Source organism: Mustela nivalis, assembly GCF_964662115.1.
Source record: "Mustela nivalis genome assembly, chromosome: 8".
NCBI lineage: Eukaryota > Metazoa > Chordata > Mammalia > Carnivora > Mustelidae > Mustela > Mustela nivalis.
The window spans coordinates 9,041,269-9,068,575 of NC_139027.1; the positions used below are offsets into that span (position 1 = coordinate 9,041,269).

Sequence of the window (27,307 nt, forward strand, 5' to 3'; positions counted from 1 at the left end):
GTGCATCTGCTCCAAACCTGCTGCTCCTTTGAGCTCTTTGCAAAGTTGGCAAATTTGTGTGTCACCCAGTAGGCAGGTCAGAACAGTATTCCCAGAGGTAAAATGTAATATTCTACCTCAGAAACAGAACAACTTACCAGAAACAGGGTCTCTAATGCACAGGTTGTCTTTTACCTTTGGAGGATATTCTGGCGTGCCCCGGACCCCTAAACTCCCTTAAATTCTATTTACGTGGGAGGCCCTTAAGCCTTTTATCTCTCACCCTTTAGAGGACAAATGTCTTCCTGAGACCTCCAACATGCTAGCCATTGCTTGCTCATTTGGTCCAAATATGTGAACTCACTGATAAGGTGCCCCCCTTTCTTGTTTTAAGGAACTACCAGATAGTCCAGATCTCTTGGGACTATGTTGAGACAGGACTCCGGAGGCTTAAGCAGACCTCTGGAGTAAAACGTAAAGTGTATGCAACTGCCAGTTCCATGTGAATGCAGGTTTTAATCTTCTGATAGAGATGGAACTCATTTGCTACATCAATGGATGTAGTTCATGGATCAAAGGTCACATTCATCTTCCCCAGCCAGTATGCTGCCTCTGACTTGGCAGCAGTAATTGGAGCTACTAACTACTTGGTGGGGTCTGCAGGAATCTTCTGTTATTCTCCAGGTTCTGTCTCCCCTCACATCCCTAGGGATTACTGACATTCATGGAGATATGAAAGAAAACAACTCTTGCATCTGATCTTTAATCCCTGTCATTTAACCTGAGATGTAAGGTTGTTTTTCATTTTTCTATCTTGCTGGAAATTAGAGGCTTCCCCTTGGCCTTAACTAAAATCACAGCTCTAAACCCAGATTAAGGAATGCCTTTGGTGTTTATGTTAATGAACAGGTAGGTATGACTACTTGGAGACCGTATAAATGACTAAAGGTTGGGCCTAAAATTCAAATGGACCCAGTATAAGCCAAACATGGGCAAGACGTAACTTATGACCTGATCCCAAAATATTCCCTTTCTAATTGTATAACCCTGATGATATTTTGAGCTTTCTTCCTGTGTCCAACAGTGCTGATGAGTTTGGAGCACTCCTCTTCACCTAGTGTCCAATTAAGCAAGCAAAATGCTGTACTCCCTGTAGGCAAGGACTGTGAAGCAATGTGCCGTATCCTTGCAATGTTTAGGCTTTCCCCTACTGCTGATCTAGTGTCTTTAATCTGTCCATTCGGAGTCTGAAGGCTCCATCAAATTTTCACACTAAGAAAGGAATATTAACTTTTCAGTGGGAAAATGGCCTTCAGCCTCTGGACTCTCCGCTCTTGATTTCTTTTGATTGCATAGATTGACTTGTATCTTCCTGATTGCGCATTTATTTTTTTCCTAGGGATGTCGTATTACCTATCTCTGACACTTTGAAGGTCAGGTCACTCAGCTGCACCTGTAATTCTGCCCTTCATTGTGATCATTGTGACCAGCAACTTTCTGATGGTGAGTGATACACCCAGTCCTCTATTGCTGTGCTGTTCCCATCACATCCATTGCCAATAGTCATTCTATGGCAGGATCTCCAACCATCAGCCCTGGCATACAGAGCAAAACCACCACTGAGCTTCTAAGGGATGATATTGACCTCCCATCAGAGCACGAGATGTTGCTTTGGTAAATGATATATTTTTTGCAACCTCCATGCACCACTTATGCAAACTCAGAGGGTCCCAAGTAACCTGGGATTACATTATTTTCTGGGGAATCTCCCCTGCTGTTTCCATCCTGTATGTCAGGACCCCTTTCCATCTTAACCAGCTCATTGACCTTGGCATAGCAAAACAGCCTGTATTAGTAGTTAAAGCTTCTTTGGGGCTCATCTACTCTTAAGTTCTGGTCCCCAAGCTTTGTCTATCTTCTCACTGCAGGAGATGAGGACTCCTTTTAAATGTTCTGAAGGAAGCCATAAGAGTTTAACACTTAGCTTCAAATTGCCAGTTAATCGATCAACTTTCCATTATCCTTTCTTCTCCCTTAGCAGTAGTCATCAATTCCACTGCAACTGCAGTAATATTCCACCCACATTGTTCAAATCCTTGATCAATTGTACTAGCCAACAGATTTCTTTCCATTGGTAGGCCATGTCTGTTCCCTGGTGGGAAAATCCAACAGTTACATTGTTGCATTATGCCAAGGGTGACGCTGCTTTACTTACCACTTGCAGCATGGTCCTCCTTACAAGCTGGGAGGCAGATGATCCAGCCCCAGATTCCGTCCCAGTGGCTGCTCTTGTATATCCTTCTTAGCTCCAACCAGCAAAATTTGGGTTCCCTAGGAAATAGAACTCCTGCTTATTAGAATGAAACGGTGACTTAGTCTGCTCAGGCTGTGCCAATGATATTAAACCTAGGTGGCTTTAACAGTGGAAATGAATTGTCTCAAAGTTCTGGAGACTTGAGAAGTGAAAGATCCAAGTTCCAACAGGGTTCAGGTTCTAGTGACAGTGACCTTCCTGGCTCGCAGAAGTCTCCCTCCTCTCTTTGTTCTCATATGGCAGAGAAAGAGTCAGCTCTGGTATCTTGTCTTTTTTTTTATGAGGACACCAGTTATACCAGATCAGGGCTTTGCCCTTGTAAACTCATTTTACCTCACTAACCACCTCCTTAGATGCCCCATCTCCAATATAGACATATGGGGGAGTTAAGACATTAGCATATAAATCAGATCATATGCAATTCCACACAAATCTATAAGCAAAGGGGCAGGATTTTATACACCCACATCAGTTGATAATTGGATATAGGCCAAATGGAATGTATCATGGCCTTGGACAAAGGCGTTCTCTTCAGTTGAGGTGATTTCCAAGGAAACTGGCAAATAATTGAGGGCTGCCTGCCTTTGGCACTTTACAGAGCACCAGTCTTCTGTTCCCTCGGGCAATTTCAATCCACTGAGGAGAACCACCTCACAAAGGCATGATTCCTTCCAGAGACAGGCCACATTCAATGACTTGTTGAGGGAGATATAAAGGGCTTGTCACCTTGTCCCAGTTCAGCACAGTTCTGCAGGGCTCTCTTAGCTTTAATGTTCCTGGAGGCTTTCCTGAATCCTTGCCATTAATGCTTGCCATTAAAGCCCTTCTTTTTCTGCGAAGAAAGAGAAATAGTCTTTCCCTCCCTACAGCAGATGCTAATTCCTAGAATATACCCCAATAGACTTGCACACTCATCTCCATCTCGAGAGTTTGCTCCCCAAGAAACCTACCCATTGATATTGGAAATCAATAAATATATTTTAAAAATTGAATTTTAAAGCAAGGAAGTTTTTTTGATGTCACTTAGGTCTCTTCCTAGCAGAAAATTGTATGAAACACCACAAAAAAAATAGTAGTCATAAGAAATATATCCACAAATGTGTATGAAGGTAATTCAAATGCCATAAATATATCATTATAATCACTATTTAATATGTATTGTGCAATGTCATCATTTATGCAATAGTCTTTTTTATGAACCAGCACTTTATACCTGAAAATGCAGTCAGTGGGTTGCAATTCAGTGAATCACAAGCTTAAAAACTGAAATTCAAATTAAGGGACCTCTTTATTCACAGCCATGTATTATGGGGAAAATCATCTATTTTTATTAGAAAAGAACAATTTAAGAAGCATGTAGAAAATAGTTTAACCTAATATTTGCAAATGTGTATTTCTTAAATTTACATTCAGCTATATCTCTCAGACTATATATAATTATGGTAAAACTGATGATGAATAAGATATTAAAAATTGATCAGATAAGGTGATCAATTCTTCTACAGCTTCTAAATTCCAGGAGGAGAAGGGAGTTGGGGGAAATTGGAAGGGGAGGTGAACCATGAGAGACTATGGACTCTGAAAAACAATCTGAGGGTTTTGAAGGGCGGGGAGTGGGAGGTTGGGGTACCAGGTGGTGTGTATTGGAGAGGACACGGATTGCATGGAGCACTGGGTGTGGTACAAAAATAATGAATACTGTTATGCTGAAAATAAATAAAAAATTAAATTAAAAATTAAATTCCAGGAGGTCATTATACACTATGAAAATATTTGAATATTTTAAAATCTTCCCATTACACAGAAAGAAATGCAAATATCACTCAAGTCACTTAAATTCAGCGTCATCTGTATGAGGCTTATATTCTGGTTCAATCAATCTGTTTTGTTTTGTTTTTTTCTTTTTAAGCAAGTAGTACTGCTCAGTTCTTATGAACTCGGGAATGTCAGAAATGAGATGTTGAATTTTCCTTGTCACGTGCCAGTAGCCTCCAGTGACTAATTTACTAATTTCTTCTAAGCCTTTTATCAGAGATTATAATAATAATGCCTGTACCAAAGATGTTTTAGAATAAAATGAAGTAATGGAAATAAGATTATTATCACAGTGCCTATCCTATAGCAAGCAGTCAAGAAAGTTGCTGTTAATATGCCTTTTAATGAACCTTTTTATAAATTAGGGATTATACATGAAAAGAGCTTCAAAAAAATAAACATTATATATAATGAAGGGGTTATTAAACTACCACTACCCAAGTTATAGCTCCATGACTAATAATGAAAACCAGTCTGTCCCTGTGCCAAGAACCAATATAATTAGTAATAATCTTCATAACAGCCTTAAAATTGGGCTTAATTTTCTCCTACGAATTTGAGATTTGAAAATCAGGGGTAAATGATTTGTCCAAAGTCAAACCTCTGGCACATAATGGAAGCAAGTGTCAAATTCATATTGTTTTGAATTCAGTTTGCAACTCCTTCCTGATATTCTATTACCACTCTAAAAAAATGGTGAGAATAATGGCAATTAATTGCATTAGTTATTCTCTAAAAGCTCTTTCAATTTCAACACTTAAAGATGTTTTAATTGGTGAATCCCTCATGCCCTACATTCTCACTTAATCTCGGAAATTTTCCACAAAGGGAGGTTATCACTCATTGGCTTTGTGAGTTTTTATGCAATCCAATTTATAATGTCCATGTTTTTAATCTCCAAATTACTGGCAATTTTATGGCTCATAATAAGATACTAAACTGTCCACTGGCAAAATATCAAAAATGATGAACCATGGATATTTGTAGGTCTTCATTTTCAACACAGACACTTGACATGGTTTTCTGATAAACTAACAAAAGGTTTTAAAATGGTCAGAAGGAAGTAGCACTTTCTTAGTCTTTTTTTTTTCTGTTTTCACAATAAAGTCATTGACTAGAGAGGAAGAACTAATAAATCAAACATACCTACATTTTATAAAGAAAGGCAGAGATAAGAAAGTGAAGAACAATAAACATTTTTTCTTTAAAGAGGGGGGCAGAGAGGGAGAGAAAGAACCTTAAACAGGCTCCATGCCCAACACGAAGCCCAGTGTGCAGCTCCATCTCAGAGCCCTGAGACCATGACCTGAGCTAAAATCAAGAGTTGGATGCTTAGCCAACTGAGCCACACAGGCACCCCAGCAAGAAACGTCTAAAATATCACCTAGAAGTCAGGCTCAGTAGAAGTCAGCCACAGGTGGTTTGGCAATTCTGGAACTTACATATGGAACTGTACATATGTACTATGTAAGCCTGTTACAGGCTTTTAATGTACCTACTAAACCCAGATCCTGCAAGAGTTATGCTTTAACATTTTATAGACACAGTTTCTATCTCCCTGTTATCTATCCCACAACTCAGTGAGACGAGTTGTAATAGATTCTCAAACAACAACACCAAGACAAAGAATTAAAAGACCTTATTTATTTTTGGTCACAAAAATAAGGGATTAAGAGAACAAGGCCCCTTTCTGTTTCCCCCATCCCCTGCACACCCTCCCCCCAGTGTCTTCCCCAAGGTCATTTTTTCTGGATAAGCCTTTATTCCAAAAATGAAAACGATTTCTCTGAAAATGACGACAGGGAGAATGGGCCTATCCAGACTTTCATGTATTTGATTATTGCTTATACTTATTTAAAGCAGTTCTTAAAAACTCTGAAACCAACTTTATCTAGATTCCTTTTGTCCTTAAAATTTAAGTTTTATTTGCTTTTTAACTCTGGATATGTAGTAAAGACTAACTTTAGAATAAAGAATAATTACTAACAACAATTATATATATTTGGTATGATGATATCTATTAATTACTCTTCATATTAGGTACTAGGGAATCGGTGAGCAGTCAGTTATGTTTTTCTTGATTTTTCATTCAAGAACAATCTTTCGTTGTCCTATTCTGGGTCTGCATACACAGTCTGGATTTTTATATAACATTTAGACTAGAGATGGTCTTTTACTTCTTGCTAAAAACTCTCATTTCTTAAATTAAGTATTACAGGCTCTAGGATTATTAGTACACATCTACAAGTTAAAGTTCAAGCTTAATTCAGGATCTTTACTAGCAGATCCTGCTTTTTCCAGCTATTTCCACTGAAATCTGTGTTTTGGATTAAGCTCCATTCAGCTCTTGAATCATTCATAACTAAGGCATTCAGTATGTGAAGGGTAGTACATTCCACAGTGGCTGGATCCCAAATTATTGTTGTCTTAAGACTGCAAATGTGTCCACCTTGCCTTTATCCCTCTACTGTGCATTGCCCTTTCACAGGATGGACGGGTCTTTTCTCTTAATTACATGCATAGTCAGTCATTGCTTTCTTAGAATGTATCTTCTCATATTAGGGCTAAGAACTAATTCCTGGCTTAGGTTTGTCCCTATAACCTAGAAAGGCAAATATCTATCTTTTAAGATCCCAGTTATCATCGGCACTTATGCTGCAAATGATCCTTCACCCAGAGCCACCATCCAATTAATATGTGTGAACTTGAATATCTGCCATTCTCTACAATCTCACCCTCATATAACCTGTGGAATATAGCATTTATTTTTCTTTAAAAAAGAAAAAGATTTTACTTGAGGGAGAGCAAGAGATCCAGAGAAAGAGAGAACATGAGCAGGGGGAGGGGAGAGGGAGTAGCAGACTCCCCACTGAATAGGGAGCCTGATGCAGGGCTCCATCTCGGACCCTGGGATCCTGATAGTGTCAAAAGCAGACACTTAACCCACTGAGTCACCGGGCACCCAAGTATTTATTTATCCATATCAGGTCAGATCATGGTTACGCCAACATTTTTGTAAAACAAAGGTTTTAAATTTCTGAATCTCATTTTGGTACTAATCCCAAATGCATGTTAAAGCTCACATTCAAATTCTCTTTTTATTCATTCCAACTCCTCTCCTGGCCTCTAATTTTGGTAATTTGAACTAAGCTACATAAAAGTTTCAAAATGCCTCTTGAATAATTTTAGTAACAGGTCAAATTTAGTAGTGAAGCGCAAAAATCTGCTTTGCCCTTCTCTCCTGTACTGTCCTCCAAGATCCATCTAGTTCTCCAATTTCTACTGCTCATTGATGAAAGGATAGAGAGAGAGATGATGATAGATAGGTAGACAGACAGCCAGACCTAGATAGACAAAATTATTTTTTCTATACTTAGAAAATTAGTTCAGAAAGCATAAAGGAAGATTGTCTGCCCTTTGTAACTATTTCAATAAGTCACCCTTTTATACCATAGTGGATATTCTTTGTCACTTCACTTTGCCTTTAGAGCACAAAAAAGATTCCTCTGAGGATGTAGTGACTGTCAGAAAGTTGAAATTCTCCTGGAGAAATTCAAGTCCAAGTATTAAGAATGCAAACAATTAAAAAGAAAGAAAGAAAGAAAGAAAGAAAGAAAGAAAGAAAGAAAGAAAGAAAGAAAGAAAGGAGAATGCAAAATATAAGGCTTGCCCTGTTTTCCAGGGAAGTTAAGAACTATTAGAGTAGACAATAAATAGTCAAAATATGACTTTATTCTAATGCCAGGTATACTTCAAATTTTAGTAAACTTTATTTCATCTACCCTTAAATTGATGTATATTATCTTGTCTTTATCACACAAGGTTCAGGATGAATGTGACAAATGCCTCCTACAATAGAAAGCTCAGCCCAGATTGGTGTCCACATGATGGAATTTTATAGGGTGAGGTCTTGACTCAAAGTAGCCAGGAAAACAAAACAAAACAAAACAAAACAAAAATCAAGAAAATAAAAAAAGAATCCGAGTCCCCAGAGATAACAGAAGCGTCAAACTTTGGAAGGTAAGAACTTCTAAAATCCAAATTGTAAATGATGAGAGGCAATGAAAACATTCTAAAGAAAGGAAACACTGTAATAGACTGAAAAATCCATGTGACAGGTCCACAGAATAAAGGGCTCCAAGAAAATTACCTTCACAAAAGCCAGAATGCCTCAGGGCTTCTTTGGCTCGCCATTAGTTTCTATTCTGACCAGTTCAAAGTTCAGACTACAGGTCAAAATTCTGCTTCTATTTTCTCCACACATCTTTGGTCTTACATATGCCAAGTCAACTAATATAGAAGTCTGTCTACCCACTCCAAGAATACCAGAGTTAATTTCCAGATGGTTTAGAACCAGTGTGTTTCTCATGTGTTGAAAGTTTAGGAGACCCTCAAGATGTAATTTAAAGGTGACCCAATCAACTCCCAGACTATGGATACATTCCTATCTTGCCATTTGTGGATGAGTATGGAAAGAAATTGCCAAATCTCTTAACTTCACAAAATCACAGAAGACCGGAGTTCGAAAGGAACCTGAAACACTTAAATATTCGGTCCTTTAAAAAGTAAAGAATCCTGGATCGAGGATTGTGAAGGCCTTGTGGTTATCCAGATTCTATTTGTCCATCTCAAGGAGCAGGTGTAGCTCATCACTTCATCTTACTACATCAATAGTGACCCCCTCTAATCTCTTCATGTGAGATTTATGGGATGACAAAAACACAGAGTATTTTCTTATCCACAGGACAGCCAGAGATTTGAATGTGTATTTAATGTCTCCCATGAGTCAACAATCTACACAGATATTCCAGTTCCTTCTATGATTCTTCCTATAAGCAGGATTCTCAATCACTTCCCCGTCCTAGGCATTCCCTGGTAGTTCTTCAGTGTCCCTGGTCTTAGGACTGATCTTGTGTCACTGCTTTTCATGTATAAGATCTAATCACCAAGACGGATACTCGATATCATGCACATCCTTGTGTGTGTGTGTGTGTGTGTGTGTGTGTGTGTGTTTTGATAGCATAAGGAAACATGGAAACATTTGTTCTTGGGAGATAATGTCAGAAATGCATTGGTATGCCTTTCTCCAGATGAGCTCATCTTTCTAGTTCAACTCATTTATTATATACACAGCATAGGGAAGTAGAAAAATAAAATTCTAACAGTTGTTGAAAAGGTGATGCTATCTTAAAGATAATTTGCTCTAGCTCTAGCATACACTATGAGAAAAAACTACTGTGGACTTCAGTGAATTGTGTCACAAACTGCTATTTTGTGTTTTATACCTACTGGTACTCTGTATTTTGTTGAGCTGTAATAACAGTCTATGACCTTTGAGCGCAGAAAAATGAGAACAGCATGAGTTGCAGAGCCAGAAAAGATTGAGTTTGAGTCTCTAAAAGAGCATTTTTTGGCTGCATGACATCAGACAAGCTAATTAATGTTTCTGAGATTCACCTATGTGAAATAGAAAAATAGCATTTACCCAATAAGATTAAATTATATAGAGTTAATATTTACATGTCACACAGAAGATGGCACATAGGGGTGTAGTACTATTTTTGATATTATTACAATGGTGTTTATTTTTATTTGCATATGTTGTTATACCTTTGACCATTAATCTATATGAGAATATACAGAAACAAACAGTTATATGCCATGCTAGCATACAGCATACATAGATGTAATAAAAGTCTAAAAATCAGTTAATAACCCTTTACTTTAGAAATAAATTTGAAATACATTAATTTACCACTCATTACAATTTAAATAATTAACTTAAAAGCAGTAGCCATAAACATATGAGGGAAATAAGTTCTATAACTGACACAATTATTCAGTTATAATTTGATGGCGTTCAATGAAGGGATACAATATACTGAGAATGGTAAATGAAGAAATGAGAAAAATACAGCACAATGTAATAAACAGAAGGATTAGAAGTAAATTTCCTTGATCAAATGAGTGTTTCCTGCTTTTAAGAGTTGGTCACAGTTTTGAATAGTTCTACATTAAGACTGAAACCACTTCATCAACCAGATGAGGGGAATGGAATGCTGAGATTAATGATATGACATATGTTTCAGTCAGAGCTCATTCGTATGAATTATATTCCCAATTCAGTCACTTAATTCAGCATAATCTTGGACAAGTAACTTAACTGTGATGATCCTTAATTTCCACAGCTATTTTAAGAAGATGATAAACTTTGGGCACCTGGGTGGCTCAGTAGGTTAAAGCCTCTGCCTTCAGCTCAGGTCATGATCTCAGGGTCCTGGGATCGAGCCCTACATCAGGCTCTCTGCTCAGAGGGCAGCCTGCTTCCTCCTCTCTCTCTGCCTATCTCTGATGATCTCTCTCTGTCAAATAAATAAATAAAATATTTTTTAAAAAAGATGATAAGCTTGCTAGGATAACACCTCACTTAAATTTACTTAAAGAATATAATGAAATAATATAGGAGCAATGTGGATTTAAATTGGCTATAAAATGTCAGATACCAGTGTCATAAGACTAGAAAAATCAATAATGTGCTCTGATGATTGCTTATTCTTATGGGAAAAAAATCATCTGAGGTTCCTGCCTCACATCATTAATAAAAATAAATTTTAGTCATGTTAAAACTTAAGGCAAAAGGGAAAAGAACACTTCAAAATTGTATTATACTAAGAGGAGGCAAGATAAAGAGAACAGGGATCTAATTTATCCACTTAGAAAAATGCACAAAGACAGAATATAGGACACAGTGGTTTTCAAGATGCTGGCAAGTGAGCGATGCAGAACGCCGATTTCTGGAAGATGGGAACCAAGTCAGTTGTATAAAAGCCTTAGCTTAAGGCCTAAAAAGAGTGGTTATACCATAGAGAAGGGGAACCCAGGCAGAATCCAGCTGACACCCAGAGTTGAAGAAATAAAGTCCAAGAGAGAAGTACAGTGGCTAGATTTTGACAACCTCAAGAATTTTCATAGGCAGACAAAAAATATCCAAAACTCTATTTGCAATGCATAATTTAAAATATATGTATGGATCCAGTTAAAAATTACCAAGCATGCAAAAGACATAGGAAAATGTGAATTGCAATAAAGAGAAAAATCAATTGGTTGAAATGGTCCAATTATCTAGCACATGTTAGAAAGAGGGGACAAAGAAATGAATGTATTCCATATGTTTAAGAAAGTTAAGTAGATACATAAATGTTATAGATTGAAAGGACAAAAATTAAATTTCTAGACATGAAAACTAAAATATTTGAGATTAAAGAATAAGTGGGCAGGATTAAAAGTCACCTAGACATTATCAGAAAAACAAACCAAAACAAAAATAAATTAAAGGCTTGAAGGTGGAGCAATCAAAATATATTTAGAGAAAAACTCAGAAAAAAAATAACAAAAAAAATCATGGACTATGGAAAATCTTCAAGCATTCTAGAAGAGGAAGGTGAAGGAAGGAGAATATTTCTTAATATTAAATTCAGTTTAAAAAAAATGAACACATTGACTCAAGATAATCAATGGTCTCCAAATATAAGAAGATTCCACAAAGAACAAATGTAATCCATGCTCAAGTGATACTGTGATACAGTATATAAAATTGTATATACAAATTTTACCATGTACTTAAAACTCTTTAAAAGTTAATTAAGTCTTAAAAATAATAATTCTTTAGGGAGGGCTACGTAATATATATGAGTCAAGGGTATGTCAACAGTAGCACAAAGTGTGGCATGAAGGGAAGTAAATTATTTTAAATTTCTTACACTATAAGTGAACATATACATCAATTGAACATAGGCTGGCATAAGTAAAATACAAATGAAACTCCTAACAACTACCTAAAAAAAATCAATAAAACACAAAAATAATGGATTATAGCCAATAAGCTCCCCCCCAAAGATAAAATGAAATAGTAAAAATAACCACATCATTAATTCAAAAGAAAACCGAGAAGAAAGAGTGAAGTAAGAACAGATGGGCCCAACAAAAATAGAAAGATAGATTTAAACAAACACATATCAATAATCACAGTAAATTTTAATTATCTAAACATCTCAACTAAAAGACCTTTCCACTGGACTATAAAACAGTCAAAACAAAAGAGACCCAGTCTATACCTCTAACGCAGAGGTATAAGTTTACGTGGTATAAGTGACTTTAAATACGAAGTCACAAGTCATAAATGTACCATAATGTAATAAAATGTACCATACTGAGAAGTCACAAGTCATTTGAAAGGAAGAATAAAATGTACCATACTGAGAGAAGCAGATCCCCCCCACACCCATGATTCCCTCTAATTATTCAAATACTGATCTAGGTGGTACTGTAGAGATTTGTCAGTCAGCTGACTTTAACACAGAAAAATACTCTGGGTATCAGTGCGGGCCCAATGTTGTTCCCTGAGTCCCTTGTTAGTAGAAAAGAGAGTAGGAAGAAGAGAAAGGAGAGATGTGGAGGGGGTGGTCAGAGAGACTCCAAGCTGAGAAATCAACTTTCAGTTGCTGTCTTAAGATGGAAGAAGCCACAAGCCAAAAAATGGAGGCACCTCTAAGGGTGAGAACAATTCACCAACAACTGAAATGGAAAAGAGGACCTCTAACCACATAGAACCAAATTTCGCCATAGTTTAAATGAGCTTACAAGCAGATTCATCTCTAGTCTGGGCCCTTACACAGAACACAGTTGGGCTGATGCCTTGACTTGGGCTTGGTGAAACCCAAAGCAAAAAACCAGCTGAACCATGGGATGTCTGAACTTCTGACCTACAAAACTGTGAAACAGACGGGTGTTGCATTAAAGCTAAATTTGTGGTAATTTGTTAAGGTAGCCATAGAAAACTCATGCACATATTAACACAAATCAAGAGAAAGCTGGAGTTTCCTTTATTAATATTACACAAAAGATTTCAAATCAAAGGATTAATTACCAGGAGTAAATAAGATCATTTGCTAATGATGAAGTGTTTCATTTCCTCAAGAGTAATAAGCTTAAACTTGTGAGCACCTAAAAACAGCCCTTTTGTGGAGTCTCTTCTATTCCCACTGTTTTTCTACTTGTTCCGTTATTGAAGAAAGGCTTAATATGATACTAAATTTTGTCTACCTCTCCTTGAAGTTCTTTTGGTTTTTGGTTCATTTTGAAGATATGCTTTTAATCAAAGTCCTTTTTTATTTTTTGGACAGATATTTGGTCCTCTGAGTATCTGTTATTTGAGAAAACAAGGCTTGGAAAAGAATACAACAACAACAAAAACCCAAACTGTTTTATGAGCTTTGCATAAGTTTTTTTTTTTTTTTAAGATTTTATTTATTTATTTGTCAGAGAGAGAGAAGCAGGGGAGCAGCAAGCAGAGGGAGAAGCAGGCTTCCCACTGAGCAAGGAGCCTGATCTGACGCCAGACTCAATCCCAGGACCCTGGGATCAAGATCTGAGCCTAAGGCAGATGCTTCATTGACTGAGCCACCCAGGCGTCCCTAGCGTTTGCATAACTTGAAACCAGAAAACTCTTTAAGCCAGTAACAGAAAGGAAAATGGCAGATTATTATTCATGAAAATAGGTATAAATAATCAGAATAAACTATTAGCAAACTGGATTCAGCAGCATAAAACTAACAAAATACTTCTTGATCTGCCTGTACCCTGAAAATATTGTGTTTAACATTACTTACATAAATAAATATATATAATATATAATATATAATATAATTAATATATAGTAATATATTAATATATATTAATTTTTCTCCATATTATAAAAGTAAGATTTTCTTAAACACAGAGAAGTCAATAATTAATACTAAAGATCTATTTATGATTTATGATTTAAGAAAAGTATCAATCTAATAAAAGTTATTTATAGAAATGTATAGCAAGTATATTTCATGATTAAATTAATGATTAATTAATCATTAATCATTAAATGATTATATTTAATGATTCAATGATTAAATGTTAACCTTTCTTATGAGAAAAAGAAGACAAATATATCTGGTGTCATGAGTTCTATTTCATATTGGTTTAGAATACCTAGTTGGCATAAAAGGTCACAATTAAAAAGGATGGGAAAGGGGGCACCTGGGCAGCTCAGCCAATTAAGTGCCTGACTTGATTTCAGCTCTCAGGTCATGATCTCAGGGTCCTGAGACTGAACCACATATGGGGCTCCATCCTGCTCTCTCTCCCTCTGCTGCATACATATTCTCTCTCTCTCAAGAAAAAAAGATGGGAAAGGTAAAAACAAAACTGATTTGTAGGTGATATGGTTACTGTATAGAAAATTTATAAGATCTTATGGTGTATATATATATATATTTTTACAGCTAAGAACAGTAAGATGTTTTTAGTAAAATCAATGCATAAAAAATCATTGCCTTTTGATGCATTAGAAATAAGTTAGAAGACAAAGATTAAATATACTTCTAAAAAATATCAGAATTTATGAAGCACAGAGGAAACCAAAAATTCACAAGATACATGAAGAAAACGTATTATGAAAATTTATTATTAAATGAATGAGAGGTAAAATATGTTCTGTTTGGAGGAGTCAATATATATTAAACGCAATCCTCCCCATATAGACTTACAGATTCAATGTGATTTAATACAGACTTATAGATTCACTATAGTTTTATAATTAATATGAAGTGACAGTGAAACAACAACAACAAAAATCTAGCACAATGTTCTAGGAAAAGACTGGAGAGGGAGGAGTTCAGAATTTATGAAGTCTTCCTGTAAAGCTCTGAATAATTAAGATAGTGTGGTATTTGTATGCACAAACTTACAAATTGAATATAATGTAGAGGCTTCCAAGATTCCCCAAACATACATGACATACAGAAATGGGAGTGTGGATAAGCAAGAAGTGGGTGATGATGGTAGGGCAATTGAGGAAGAAAAAAAAGTAATAGAATCGTACTTTGTGGCATTAAAAAACTATTTTAAATGGATTACAGAGATAGTAAAACTATAAAGCTTTTGTAAATTAATGTAACTGAATGATTATCTCCATAACCTTAAATTACAGGAATTATCAACCATAAAAGAAAAGATCTGTAATTGACCATTTCAGTTCATCAAAAGTTACCAAAAATGTGAAAGACAAAGTAAAGTTATGTGCAACATACATCATCGACAAAGTTCAAGCTTCCAGAATATATAAATTCAAACAAATAAGACTTTCAAAAAAACAATAGGAAATTGGGAAAGTTAAATATAATCACTTCATAATAGAAAAATGGCCAATGCATTCTCAACTACAGAGCTACCATATTTCATAACTTTCAAAGATACAGTTTACAGTGTTAATTCAAAAGACAGCCTCAATACGTGATAACCTTACACATCTGATCACATTCCTCATCCCCCAGGTTCTACGGGATCACCCTGGCCTGAATTCTGCAAGAATCCCTTGATGGCTGCTCTTAGTAAGTTTTCCATCCACTGGTTCCCTCACCCTGCTAGTTGGCTCTTAGGCCCTCCTTGCTCTTCTCGTATTCATAGTTGACCTCCATTTCTTTGCTTTCATGTGACCATTCAAGTAAGGTCTGTCTTACCATCAACATAATTGTTTTTTTAACAGTTGCGATGATGAATTTCACATGCCTCTATCCTTTGCCACAATTCTTATAATTGAAACCAACTCAGAAACTCAACTCAAGTGTGCTCCCAAACACACACCTCCGGAGCACTTCAGGAAGTCTCCAAAAATTCACCATCCAACATCTCTTTGGTTCCAACACTCTTGAGACAAAGAATTTCTGGATGACAACGGGGATCTAAGTGATGTATAATTCTGAGTAGGAGGTAGGTGGAGAGGCATGGTAACAGTGTTAATTCTTTTACTTTTTAATCCATGCCCAGATAAATAGGCCAATTCTCTTGGCTGGATGTCTGGTAGAAAGAGAATAATTAGACTGGAACGTGAATGAGGGCAAACACAGGCTGACTATTGCAAAGTCAGACTTCTATCCCAGTTTATTTAGCCATGATTCTAGAAATGCATCTTAAACTGTACCACCACAGAGAACAGAAATGATTTTGGCTTATTCCGGTTTAGTTTCCCAAAGTTCTCCAGACTCTGTAATAGAACTCTACAGCTGGTATTAGTCTATTCTGAGCAAGGGTGATCTTGCTGATTCTGACATGCTTAATTTTTTGCTGTGCCACAGTCCTGTTATGCTTTAGCTTATATCATCATTCAGAAAAGATTCATACAAGCTAACTATGCACTTATTTTCTCTATTTAAGGAAATATGTACAAAAAGCCAATCTCAACATCAGCAAAATCACATTCTTTGTTCAAGTAAAAGGCAGTCACTAATCTGATATGCCCAAATCTAATTAGTTATTGGCTGTTTCCTACAATATTGGCTTTCTGCTCCACAGTTCTTATGGCATTGACTGGAGAGCCTGGGAACATTTGACAAAGCTAGTCAAAAAGGAAATTTAAAACTGAAATTCTATGCTGATTTCAGTAGGTACACGATATTTATACAATTATGTAAAAATAGTAAAACAATAATACACTAGGTAAAATCAAATACAGTTCAGGCGGTAATATTTATGTCATAGAAACATAAGTAAAAGAATATGAAACAGCATGAACTGTGTCAATCTACATTATATTGACAATTTATCTAATACATGATTGATACCTGAAAAATATTCAGGAATTCTTTTTTTGCAATAATCTAGTCAAAGATAAGAAGTGTCTAAAACCCCAGCTGACTTTGGAAATATTAACACATCCCTCTTAGTTATTGACATTTCAAGCAGAAAATGCATAGTTTTTTTTTTGTTTGTTTGTTTTGTTTTGTTTTGTTTTGTTTTAATGGAGAGACCCTTATCTGTAAAAACAGGCCACCACCAGGAATGTCTTGACATGAAGAGAAAAAGAAACTGTAAGCATTGGGAGACTATGTATAAAAGATGAAAAACAGTCAGGAGATCAGATGTCAGGATTTTAGCAACATCTACAGAGGTTTAAAAGAAAAACTGTGTACTAAGAATTTTACACCCTGCCAAGTTGTCAGTCGCTTGTATGAAGGCAACAAAAGACATTCACTGCATTCTACGGGCTTAAACAATTTTCCTAATGTCTGCTTTTAACACCATAGAACACATGCTGGATCTGCTCATTTCTAACCAAAAGCTAAAAAAAAAAAAAAAAAAAAAAATTTAAATAAAAGTTATTTTACCTGTTAGTTAATGAACAGTTACCAGGTTTCAAATATATGAAAGATAATTTTTGTGGTCAAGGTGCAGTATGCACACCCAGCAAAACTATAAAAGATAACACTGACCCATACAACTCTACTTAGGAAGCCAAAGTTCACAGATCATTAAAAAAGAACAATAAACAAAATATTCATAGTTTTAGAAGAAATAAATACAAATTTCTAAACAATGTGCTAAAAAGGAAAATAAAAAATATTTAAAACTAAACAATACTGATAATGTATATCTCCAAGTTATGGAACAAAGCCAAAATGGTATACCAGGAGGATCAAGGAAAATGAACTCTCTTCAGTGAACTTACTAGAAGACAGTCTACTGGGGCCAGAATTTATACATATTAGTTCATGTGTGTAAAAACATAGCTTTCTTTGTTTTCTCCATCTTCCTATGTGGCCCCATCCTTTCCAAGTCAATTAAGAACTGGACTTGGGAGCCATCTGTCCAATTTTGACCAGGCTCTGCAATTTCTTAATTGTATAAATTGAGAAATTTTCCTGTGCCCCAGTCTCCTTTTCAAAAGGATAATTACATTTACCAACCTTCCGGGGCAATAGTTGGGATGAATGAGTTATAGTATAAGCAATATTTAGAATCATATTGGGCCCATAGTAAGAGCTATGTAGTTGTTAGCTACTAAATCTTTTTATAATGGACGTTAACTATTCTGAAGTTTTCTATTTAAACATAGGGAAAACCTATCTTTTTTAAGCAATGGTCTTTGGGACAATTATATGGTTATTTCAAAGATCACATTCCCTATTAAAATTATTCTATCACCTTGGGCTTTAGGTGTCAATGTTTAAGTTTTCAGGGATGCAAACATTCAGACCATAGCAGTTCACCTATGAGACCTTCTGATTCTCAAGCTTTCCTTAAGAAGGTGTCTAATTATTGATCCATAGATTTATATTTTTTCAAACAAAATTTATCTTGATATAAATTTTAACAGTGTCAAGCATGTTTATTCATAGTATTCTTTCATTCTCTTTTGTTACATTGATGATTCATTTACCGCCAAAGGAATCAACAAAAATGCCCAGTCTTCCACTTCTGGTATCAGTAATCTTTTTGGATGGTTGGGGTAGTTAGCCTAGAGATTTATCAGTTTCACTGATATTTTCAAAGAAGCAGATTTTGTTTCCATTTTTCCCCCATTACTTTTCTGTTATACCATTCAGATACTAAAATTAAAAAAAATTTTTTTTTCATTTCTAAATTTGTATATGGTTTTTTTTAAAAATCCATTTTGATATTTAAGTTTCTTGCATTCTCATGTTTTTGTATTTTATTTAACTATTTTTAGTTATCATTTTCATTGGTTTCTGACTGTTCCAAACTCTAGTGCCCTTTGCTTACCAAAATTATTGGTCATTTATTTTCAGTTTGTTTTATTTCCTTAAAAATACCTTGGCCTGTTTAAATAGGTTATTCAGTATAAATTTAAAAATAAGATATCTTTCTCTAATATGTGGATAACATTGTCATAACTGAACTGAAGTATTTTATTCTTTCCCAGTGTCTCTGGATTAATTTGGGATTTCCAGCTATAACTACTATAATTTATAAAGACAGTTTACAGATTATAATGTGAATAATAAGCATTTGTTTTCAGCCTAACTCCTTGATTTCATATATGCTTACTTCTCATTTCAGTTTCAACTCAATTATTTTTGTCACTTTATATTCCCTTTATGTCTTGCAAGCTTAAAAAAAAAAATAGTGTTCAAAAAATATGTGTAGGGTGCCTCCAAGAATCTTATTCCATACTTCTACAATCAAATCTTCCTTTAGAAACTATAAACTGCAGAAAATAAAGCTAAAAATATTTTAGTAGATAGAGAGACTAAACAGAGTTAGAAAATAGAAGAGAGAGAATAATTTATAAAGATGGCACATTTACTAGATTCATGTCACAGGGGTTTGTTATCTATACTCAACAAATTGTTAAAATATAAATGATAGATTTGTTAATTGCATGTCACAAACTAAACATTACTTACAACACTGAAATCATTTTAAACAGCAATAAAACGTTATTGCTACTATAATGTAATTCAAAAATGGAACCTGAGCTCCGTATTTTGCTTTGTTGTTCTTAGATATTTGCTTGTCTTCCATTTTTGAGGACATGCTCAATAAGATCATACAAACTAGAAGCCAAAACATTTTAAGGTCATTTACATTTGGTCGAACACCACAAAGAATTAGTATTATACATACAGATTATTTACATATATACCTTTTGTGAAAGAATAATTGAATTTTTGAGAATGTAAAGACCATGTCTGTTTCCTTGATTATATTCTATTATACTGACTTGCACATAAAAGGATCTTAAAATTATTAATAAACAAATATGGTCACGTTTTATTGCTCTAGAAATTGAGCAGAATGCACTGTCATAATTTCTCATTTGTTCTTTTTTGGTTGGCTTGTATTCAATTGGTTGGAGAGTGGCAAAAAAAAAAAAATTTAGAAAAATTAAGTCTATCTTCCTGTATTGTAAAGAGTGAAGTGCAGATTCTTTACTGTGATAATGTCTAGTATGTGTCATGCAATGATTTCATGTAGACATTTCAAATTAAAAGGCATTTGTGTAAAATATCAAGAAAATATCAGAAAGTGATTTTTCTGTACAGTAAAATTTCTATATCATAGATTATATAAAATGAGAATGTATTATCAAATTATTAAAAAATCTGGGGTTTATATGATAAATAATACTAAATAATAACCTTATATCAGTTAAAGATAACATGGGGAGATAGAGAGGAGAAGGGAGTTGGGGGAAATTGGAAGGGGAGGTGAACCATGAGAGACTATGGACTCTGAAAAATAATCTGAGGGTTTGAAGGGGCGGGGGGTGGGAGGTCGGGGTACCAGGTGGAGGGTATTATAGAGGGCACGGATTGCATGGAGCACTGGGTGTGATGCAAAAATAATGAATACTGTTATGCTGAAAATAAATAAAAAATTTTAAAAAAAGATAACATTTGCATTCAGTGTGATATCAAAACTAAGAAAAAGGAAAAGATTTTCCACAGCATTAATTTTCCCAGTTTCAAAGTAAATTATGTAATTTACAGTTTAAAGGAATATATTGAAAAATGTTTGGAAAAACTTTAAAAATCTCTTTCGTGAAAAATCTAGATCTCAAATATATTTGAGACATTTGCACTGAAAATTTGGTAGAAGAAATGTTATTTCATTTTAAAAAAATTATGGTTAACAACAAAAGTGATTTCAACCTTGAAGCTGTATCTTACTGTTTTGTTGTTGTTTTTGCTTTTGTTTTATTTTTTGTTTGTTTGTTTCTCTTGAGTAAATGACCTGAATTAGAGGAAAGGAATGATTGGGCTGTAGAGGGGGGTAGCCTTCCATAATTCTGGGATTGATCATTTTTATTGGGGAAAATTCTGTAGGAAGATTAGTATCATTTTATTAAAAAAGAATCACCACTCAATGCTTTTAAAATATCTTTTTATGAAAATATTTATTCTTTCCTACCCGCCAAACACCTCATGTTGCCTCTCAACTTCCTCATATCAGGGAAATCATATGATAATTGTCTTGATGGGATCGGGAGGGAAACAAACCATAAGACTCTTAATCTCACAGGGTTGCTGGCGGGGAGGGAGAGGGTGGTGGGATTATGGACATTGGGGAAGGTATGTGCTATGCAGTGTGTAAACCTGGCGATTCACAGACCTTACCCCTGGGCTAATAATACATTATATGTTAATGAAAAATTAACAAAAAATAAATTATCTTTTTATGAAAATAAAGAGCTTTGTCCTCCATGTTTCCTGGGATAAGAAAATATGCTAACATATGTGAGTCCAACTTTCCTTTTGTAGCATGTGATCAATTATATAAATGTGTTATAAGTGTTTCTAAAATTCCATTACATTGATTTCTTCCCAATGTTTACTTTAAATTTTTAAAACATAATCTATGTCTTTTTTTTCCATTTTATTTTTTTTCAGTGTTTCAAAATTCATTTATGCACCACACCCAGTGCTCCATGCAATATGTGCCCTCCATAATACCCACCACCAGGCTCACTGTTCTAAAATATCATTATGGCACATAAAATCTTTGAATTTAAGAAGAAATATCATAATAAGATTGATAAAGTTTAGGGTGGTTAGGTAGGCATTAACTGTCCACAGTTTTATGTTCCAAAATGATATTTTGGAACCAACAGTAAACTATGAACCAAGATCTCATTGGGTTATGGTAGATGTCCGTTACTTTGTCACTTGATTTCATTGTGTAACTCCCTGAGCCACTGTTTTCCTTCAGTAGCTGCAGACAAATGTACTGTACAGACTGATCTCCAAGATCTGTTTCAGTTCTAATGGTCTAGGACTATGCTTTAAAATTAACCTTTTCCTTTAAGCTCAGATCATGATCTCAGGGGTCCTGGGATCAAGCCCCGCATCAAGCTCTCTGCTCCGCAGGGAGCCTGCTTCTCTCTCTCTCTCTCTGCCTGCCTCTCTGCCTACTTGTGATCTCTGCCTGTCAAATAAATAAATAATAATCTTTAAAAATAAATAAATAAATAAAATTAACCTTTTCCCATCCGATAGTTTAAAGTATGCAGAAAAAGAATATTAGCATGGATTGAATATACTATATTTATGCTAGATAATATTGTGACTGAGAACTCTATAAATAATATAGTAATATAAAAATTAATTATACATTCACTTCAAAATTATGAAACCACTCATAAATTTTCCAAGTTAACATTATTGTAGACTTCTATAGTATTGTATAATGGCTTGTTTTGGTTTTGGTTTTCCTTTTTTCCTGGAGAACAGTTCAAGATGGTGATGTCAAAATATCCTGAACCTTTCTCCTCCTCCTCTGGATACTGTAAATCTACAGCTACAGCTATATATGGAAGAATTTCCTCTTAATAAAGCAAAAAGAAACAAAAACAACAACAAAAACCTAAAGGCTGGCTGAGTGATGACCACGTATTAGACAAACAAGGAGAAAACCACATCAAAGCAGATGTAAGAGGCTGGGATAAACCACAACCCTCAGGGCAGCAACCCACAACTGGGAGGGAACTCAAAATCCAGAGCTGCTCTTTCAGAAGCTAAAGGTTCAGTATTTACATTGGGCACCCCAACTTTTAAGACCTGAACCTAAGATACATACAAGCCTCCAAAGCATCTAATTTTGAAAACAAACAGGTCTCATGTCCTGAGGCCCACAAGCCTATAGTGATCTGAGAAATGGCTCTTATAGGAGTGTCCACTCTGACTCACCTGCCCCCGGGCCGGGCTCAGAGGCAGCCAATAGTAGCCAGACTTAAAGTGGAAAAGGTATACCTGCTTATATTAATGTGTGAGCCTGAGGGACAGGCATCTAATTTAACACACACACCTAGAAGCCTGCTAGAACAGCATCCTGGGGACAGGTGCTTGTTTCATCTACCATGTGGAGACCAACATCAGGAGTCAAACAAAATGAAAAGACAAAAGAATAGGTTACCAGTGAAAGAACAATAAAAAACCTTGGGAGGCAGGAGATGTGGATTCTTAATGAGACAGAGATCAGAAATTTCTTTACTGGATTTCAAAGTAATGGTCACAAAAATGTTCACCAAACTGGGGAGAAGACTAAGTGAATATAGTGAGAACATCACAAAGAGATGGATAATATAAGAAAGTACCAAACAGAAGTCACAGAGCAGAGAACGCAATAACTGAGCTGGAAACTACACTGGAGGAGCTCAACACCAGACTAGAAGAAGAAAGGATTGTGACAACATTAATGACATTAGAGTGACTAAGCACCCTCGTGATTTTTGAGGTCCAGAAATGCAGTATTAGGTAAGTCTCATTGTCTACTAATCAAATATTTTCCAAAAAGAACTGAGGGCCAATTTGGGTGAATAGTCATTTTTAATTCATTCACTTCAACTTGATCATTAAGTATATAAAGGATATATAAGGAAAATATGATTGTTAGGTCAAAAATTTTAAAAGACATTATAAATTCAACCTAAGATTCAACTGTACACAAAATACATGTACAAAAAGAATTTAATGGAATTCTAGTATGTATAAAAAACTGGTCCCCATTCAAGAAACATGAAAAAAACAATTACATATGAGCCTTTCCGTAGAGAAACACAAGGTCTCGGTCCTTGGTCAGATGTCAGCATGGTGTTATTGCTGATGAAAAGGGCAGCTGTAGCCCAGACACAACACACTCTAATACAAGGCAAATTTGAAGAGACAGAGACAATGCTATGAGAATTGGTAAGGGGAACAGATTACTCCCAATAGAAAGGTATATATGTGCATAGGCATGATGGTGGGAGAAGGAGGTGGCTACTGAGCTGTGTCTTAAAGAATAAGTAGTACCCATGTGTAGAGTTAGCTTTCAGAAAGATGCCAAGTCATTAAAAAAAAAATTGTATGAGGGAATAAACAACAAAGTATGGGTGCTAGTGATGACCTTAAAGAGTAATAGTGCAAATAAGCTTTACATGATATTGCAAAACAAACGTGTTTATTTTAAAAATGAATGTGAAACATACATGCATAGAATTTGAGCATGTACCAAACTATAGACAGTAACTTGCACATAGTAGGCACAAAATAATTATTAAATAAAATAATGAGTAAATTGATTCTAAAATACTCTGTGGCTCTATTATCTTGAGCTTTAAAGACCATGTACTTTAAGGCAGGGACAGGGATTTTTCCCTTGGTATCCCCAGCAACTAATACTGTCCCTGAAACATATGAGTCCTTAAATCAATGTTTGTTGAAAGTTGTTAAATGGATTAAACTTTGGTGTTTGACTTAGTATGTAAGCTAGAGTAGTGTAGCTAAAGCAACATAAAATATTCACTGATTAAACTTTATATAAATAAATCTATAAATCATTTGTAAATATTGCTGAAGCAAATATTCCCTCTGTCCCAGAACTTTTTTTGTTGCCTTTCAAAATAAAAGTTTTTGCATAAAATATCATTGCATCTTTGATCACAATGAGTTCAGGAGAAGGCATTTCCACTGTGGGCTCCAGGGAAAGTGGGCAGTAGAATATGGAAGCATGACTCCTAGCACCCTCGTATTTCTCTGATCTTACTACAGTCTACATTCCTTTCCTCTGTGGTTTTATACATGTGAATTGAGTCTACATGGCTTGGGCTCTAATTGCTCATCCCTGCTATAATTGCTTTATTAGTTTAGCTATACCCCCGGGAAGATCACTTCCCATTGTGGTTATATGGATTTGTTTTACAAGCCTATATAACTAGAATTTAAATTATGCTGCTGTGGGTAAAAATAATAACAAGGATTTTTTTTTTTATGGATTCCTTCAGAGATCAGCTAAAAGGATGAATCAGTGCGCCCAAGAAAGTAAGCTACAATTTGCCCTTCAGAATATTTTGTATGAAATCCTCAACCGCTTCAAAGGTTTGCCTCCTTATGGGTGGATAACCAAAGGCAAGTGACTTAGAAACCAAATCCACAAATAGAGCATGATTTTTAAGTGCTGTTAATGCAGCCATCAAGTACTAGAGACCTTCAGATAGAGAGAATAAAAGTGTGTGAAGAGTAAAACTGGTAAGTTCATGGTACTTTAGTCCACAGCAACAAATCTTTTTTGGTTGGATACAGGATGCATTAAACAACTGAATGTATTAAAATTTAGATGAGACATACCTTCGAGGGAGAGAATAACATTTGACAAGATTGTTTCCTACTGATGAAAACAAAACCTGAAAGACATCTCTGGATTTCCCCAACTCCCTTCACTACCCCTTCAGATATTATTTTTATTTAAATAGTTGACTCCACTTAAAGAGAGGATTTCTTTTCAGATGTTTGCCTAAGACACGCTCTGAAATACTGGGGGTGGGGAGGTCGGGGGACAGGGAGAGGGCTGATTGGTGGCGGTAGCAATGATGAGGAAGGAACATAATCAATAGACTAAGGAAGAATACATATTCCAAATGGAAATAATCTGGGAAATAAAGGGAAAAGTCAGCAAAAACTTCCTCATGGCTGTGAAAAAATGAAAGATAACCTTACACCAATTTAAGTTGGAAGAAGAAAGATAAGGTTTAAAACAAGTATCAGACTTCTGAAGAAGTAAATACTAAGTTTGAAGACAAAAATGGAATTGAACCATTACAGAGATGAAAGTCACCTGAGTAAGCTACGAGCTCGAGACATCCTGCTGTGAGCTATTGCACTGAAGTAAAGAAAAAAAAAAATATATATATATATATATATACATATATTCTTTTTCTCTTCCTGTATAACAAATGACCACAAACACAGTGGCCTCTTTTTGTAGGTAAAGGGGCCAGACCTGGATTAACCAGGCCCTCTGCCTCAGACTTCACCAGGCTGCAGTCAAGGTTCAAGTGGCACCATGGTTCTTAGCCAGATGTTGGCAAAACTCAGCTCCTTACAGCTGTTAACACAGAGGTTCTCGATTCTTGCCAGATGCTGACCATGGGTATTTTCAGCTCCTGAAGGCTGCCCTCTCACAACTGGGCATTTGTTTATTCAAAGCCAGTAGGAGAAGCTCTCTGAAAATGTTACAAGAGTCTTGCAGAATGTAATCTTAGAAGTGACTCTCCCATATTCATAGGCCTTGCCCTCTCTTAAGGAAAGGGGATTATGTCCTACATGTACCCTACGGGCAGGAAGCTTGTAGGTCATCTTAGAATTCTGCGTACCATGCATTACAAAAGGGAAGGATAATAAATCAAAGTTGTGTTTCTCAAGTTTGTTAAGTTTGAAAATAGCAGAACAAAATAAGAGTATCTGACCTTAGGATGGCAAAGAACTTTGGGCCTCTTTCTGGCCTCAAAAAGCATAGAAAACATTAAGGTATTGGGTGCCTAGGTCGCTCAGTCAGTTAAGCATCTACCTTTGGTTCAGGTCATGACCCCATGGTCCTAGGATCCAGCCCCCCACTGGGCTGTCTGTGTATTGGGGAGTTTGCTTCTTCCTCTCACTCTCCCTGTGTGTTTTCTTCCCTCCCTTTCTCTCAAATAAAATCTTAAACACACACACACACACAATATCAAGGAGGCAGCTAAAGACCATCTCTAATTTATGAGAGGCAAACCCCGATGAGATAATCTTTATTTAGTGGATCAGAAAGAACAAATGCAGATGTCTATGGTTATAAGAGAGTGAGCCCTGCAGAATCAACAAATCTTAGGAGTGAGATACTAGCACTACTGCATCTGAGGGTGCTTGGTGGGAAAGTCCATCTAAGGGGCAGAAAGATCTTCCATTTTCCATCCATGCCCCAGGAAGTCAAGTGCCTGTTCTTTGCAGAACCACGTATAGAATATTTATTCTCCAGAAGAATTTAATAAGGAGAGTTCTAGGCTTGACAACACAATTCGAACAGCACAAGAGTAGATGCCAGTCTGCAAAGCAGAAGGGTATACGCTGTACTGATGCTAACTGTATTCCACCTTCACAACTTCCATTTGCTGGTGGTAAGCATTAGACCTGCATGCTTGAGTCGAAATGCCAAAGTACTAACATTTATGGTTACTAAATTTTAAAACCATCTAGAAACTTCTCCACTGAGATATCTCCCACACATAGCCCCTCCAACAAGCATTGTCCCTGCCCTCTCCTAAATATGAACAGACAGACAAGATTGGACAATGACTTTATTACTTATAAGCTCATAATAAAAGATGCACTGTAAGGAAGGAACAGAAGAAAATATCAGAAAATGATGTGCAGTTGTCCTCAGAGAGAAAATAGATGGTGTCCCATATGGAGTCATGTACAGCTCAAAGGTAGGGGAAACTAAAAAATAACTTTTTTTTTTAAATAACTTTTTGAAAATTACGAAATACAATTCCTAACAGAAAATATTCAATAAGAAGAGTTGGAAGTCTAGTATATTCTTAGAGGAAATAGCCAAAGTTTGATGCCTCTGGGG

General features: G+C 35.7%; 1 long non-coding RNA gene across 3 annotated transcripts in view; it reads right to left on the reverse strand.

Annotated features, from left to right (window-relative positions):
- LOC309871050 overlaps positions 1 to 27,307 on the reverse strand; it is a 218,138-nt gene that overhangs the window by 185,169 nt on the left and 5,662 nt on the right. For all 3 annotated transcript variants that reach the window (XR_014314989.1, XR_014314990.1, XR_014314991.1), the window contains exon 2: positions 2,195 to 2,310. This is a non-coding gene — a long non-coding RNA (uncharacterized lncRNA). The remainder of the gene's footprint in view (positions 1 to 2,194; positions 2,311 to 27,307) is intronic.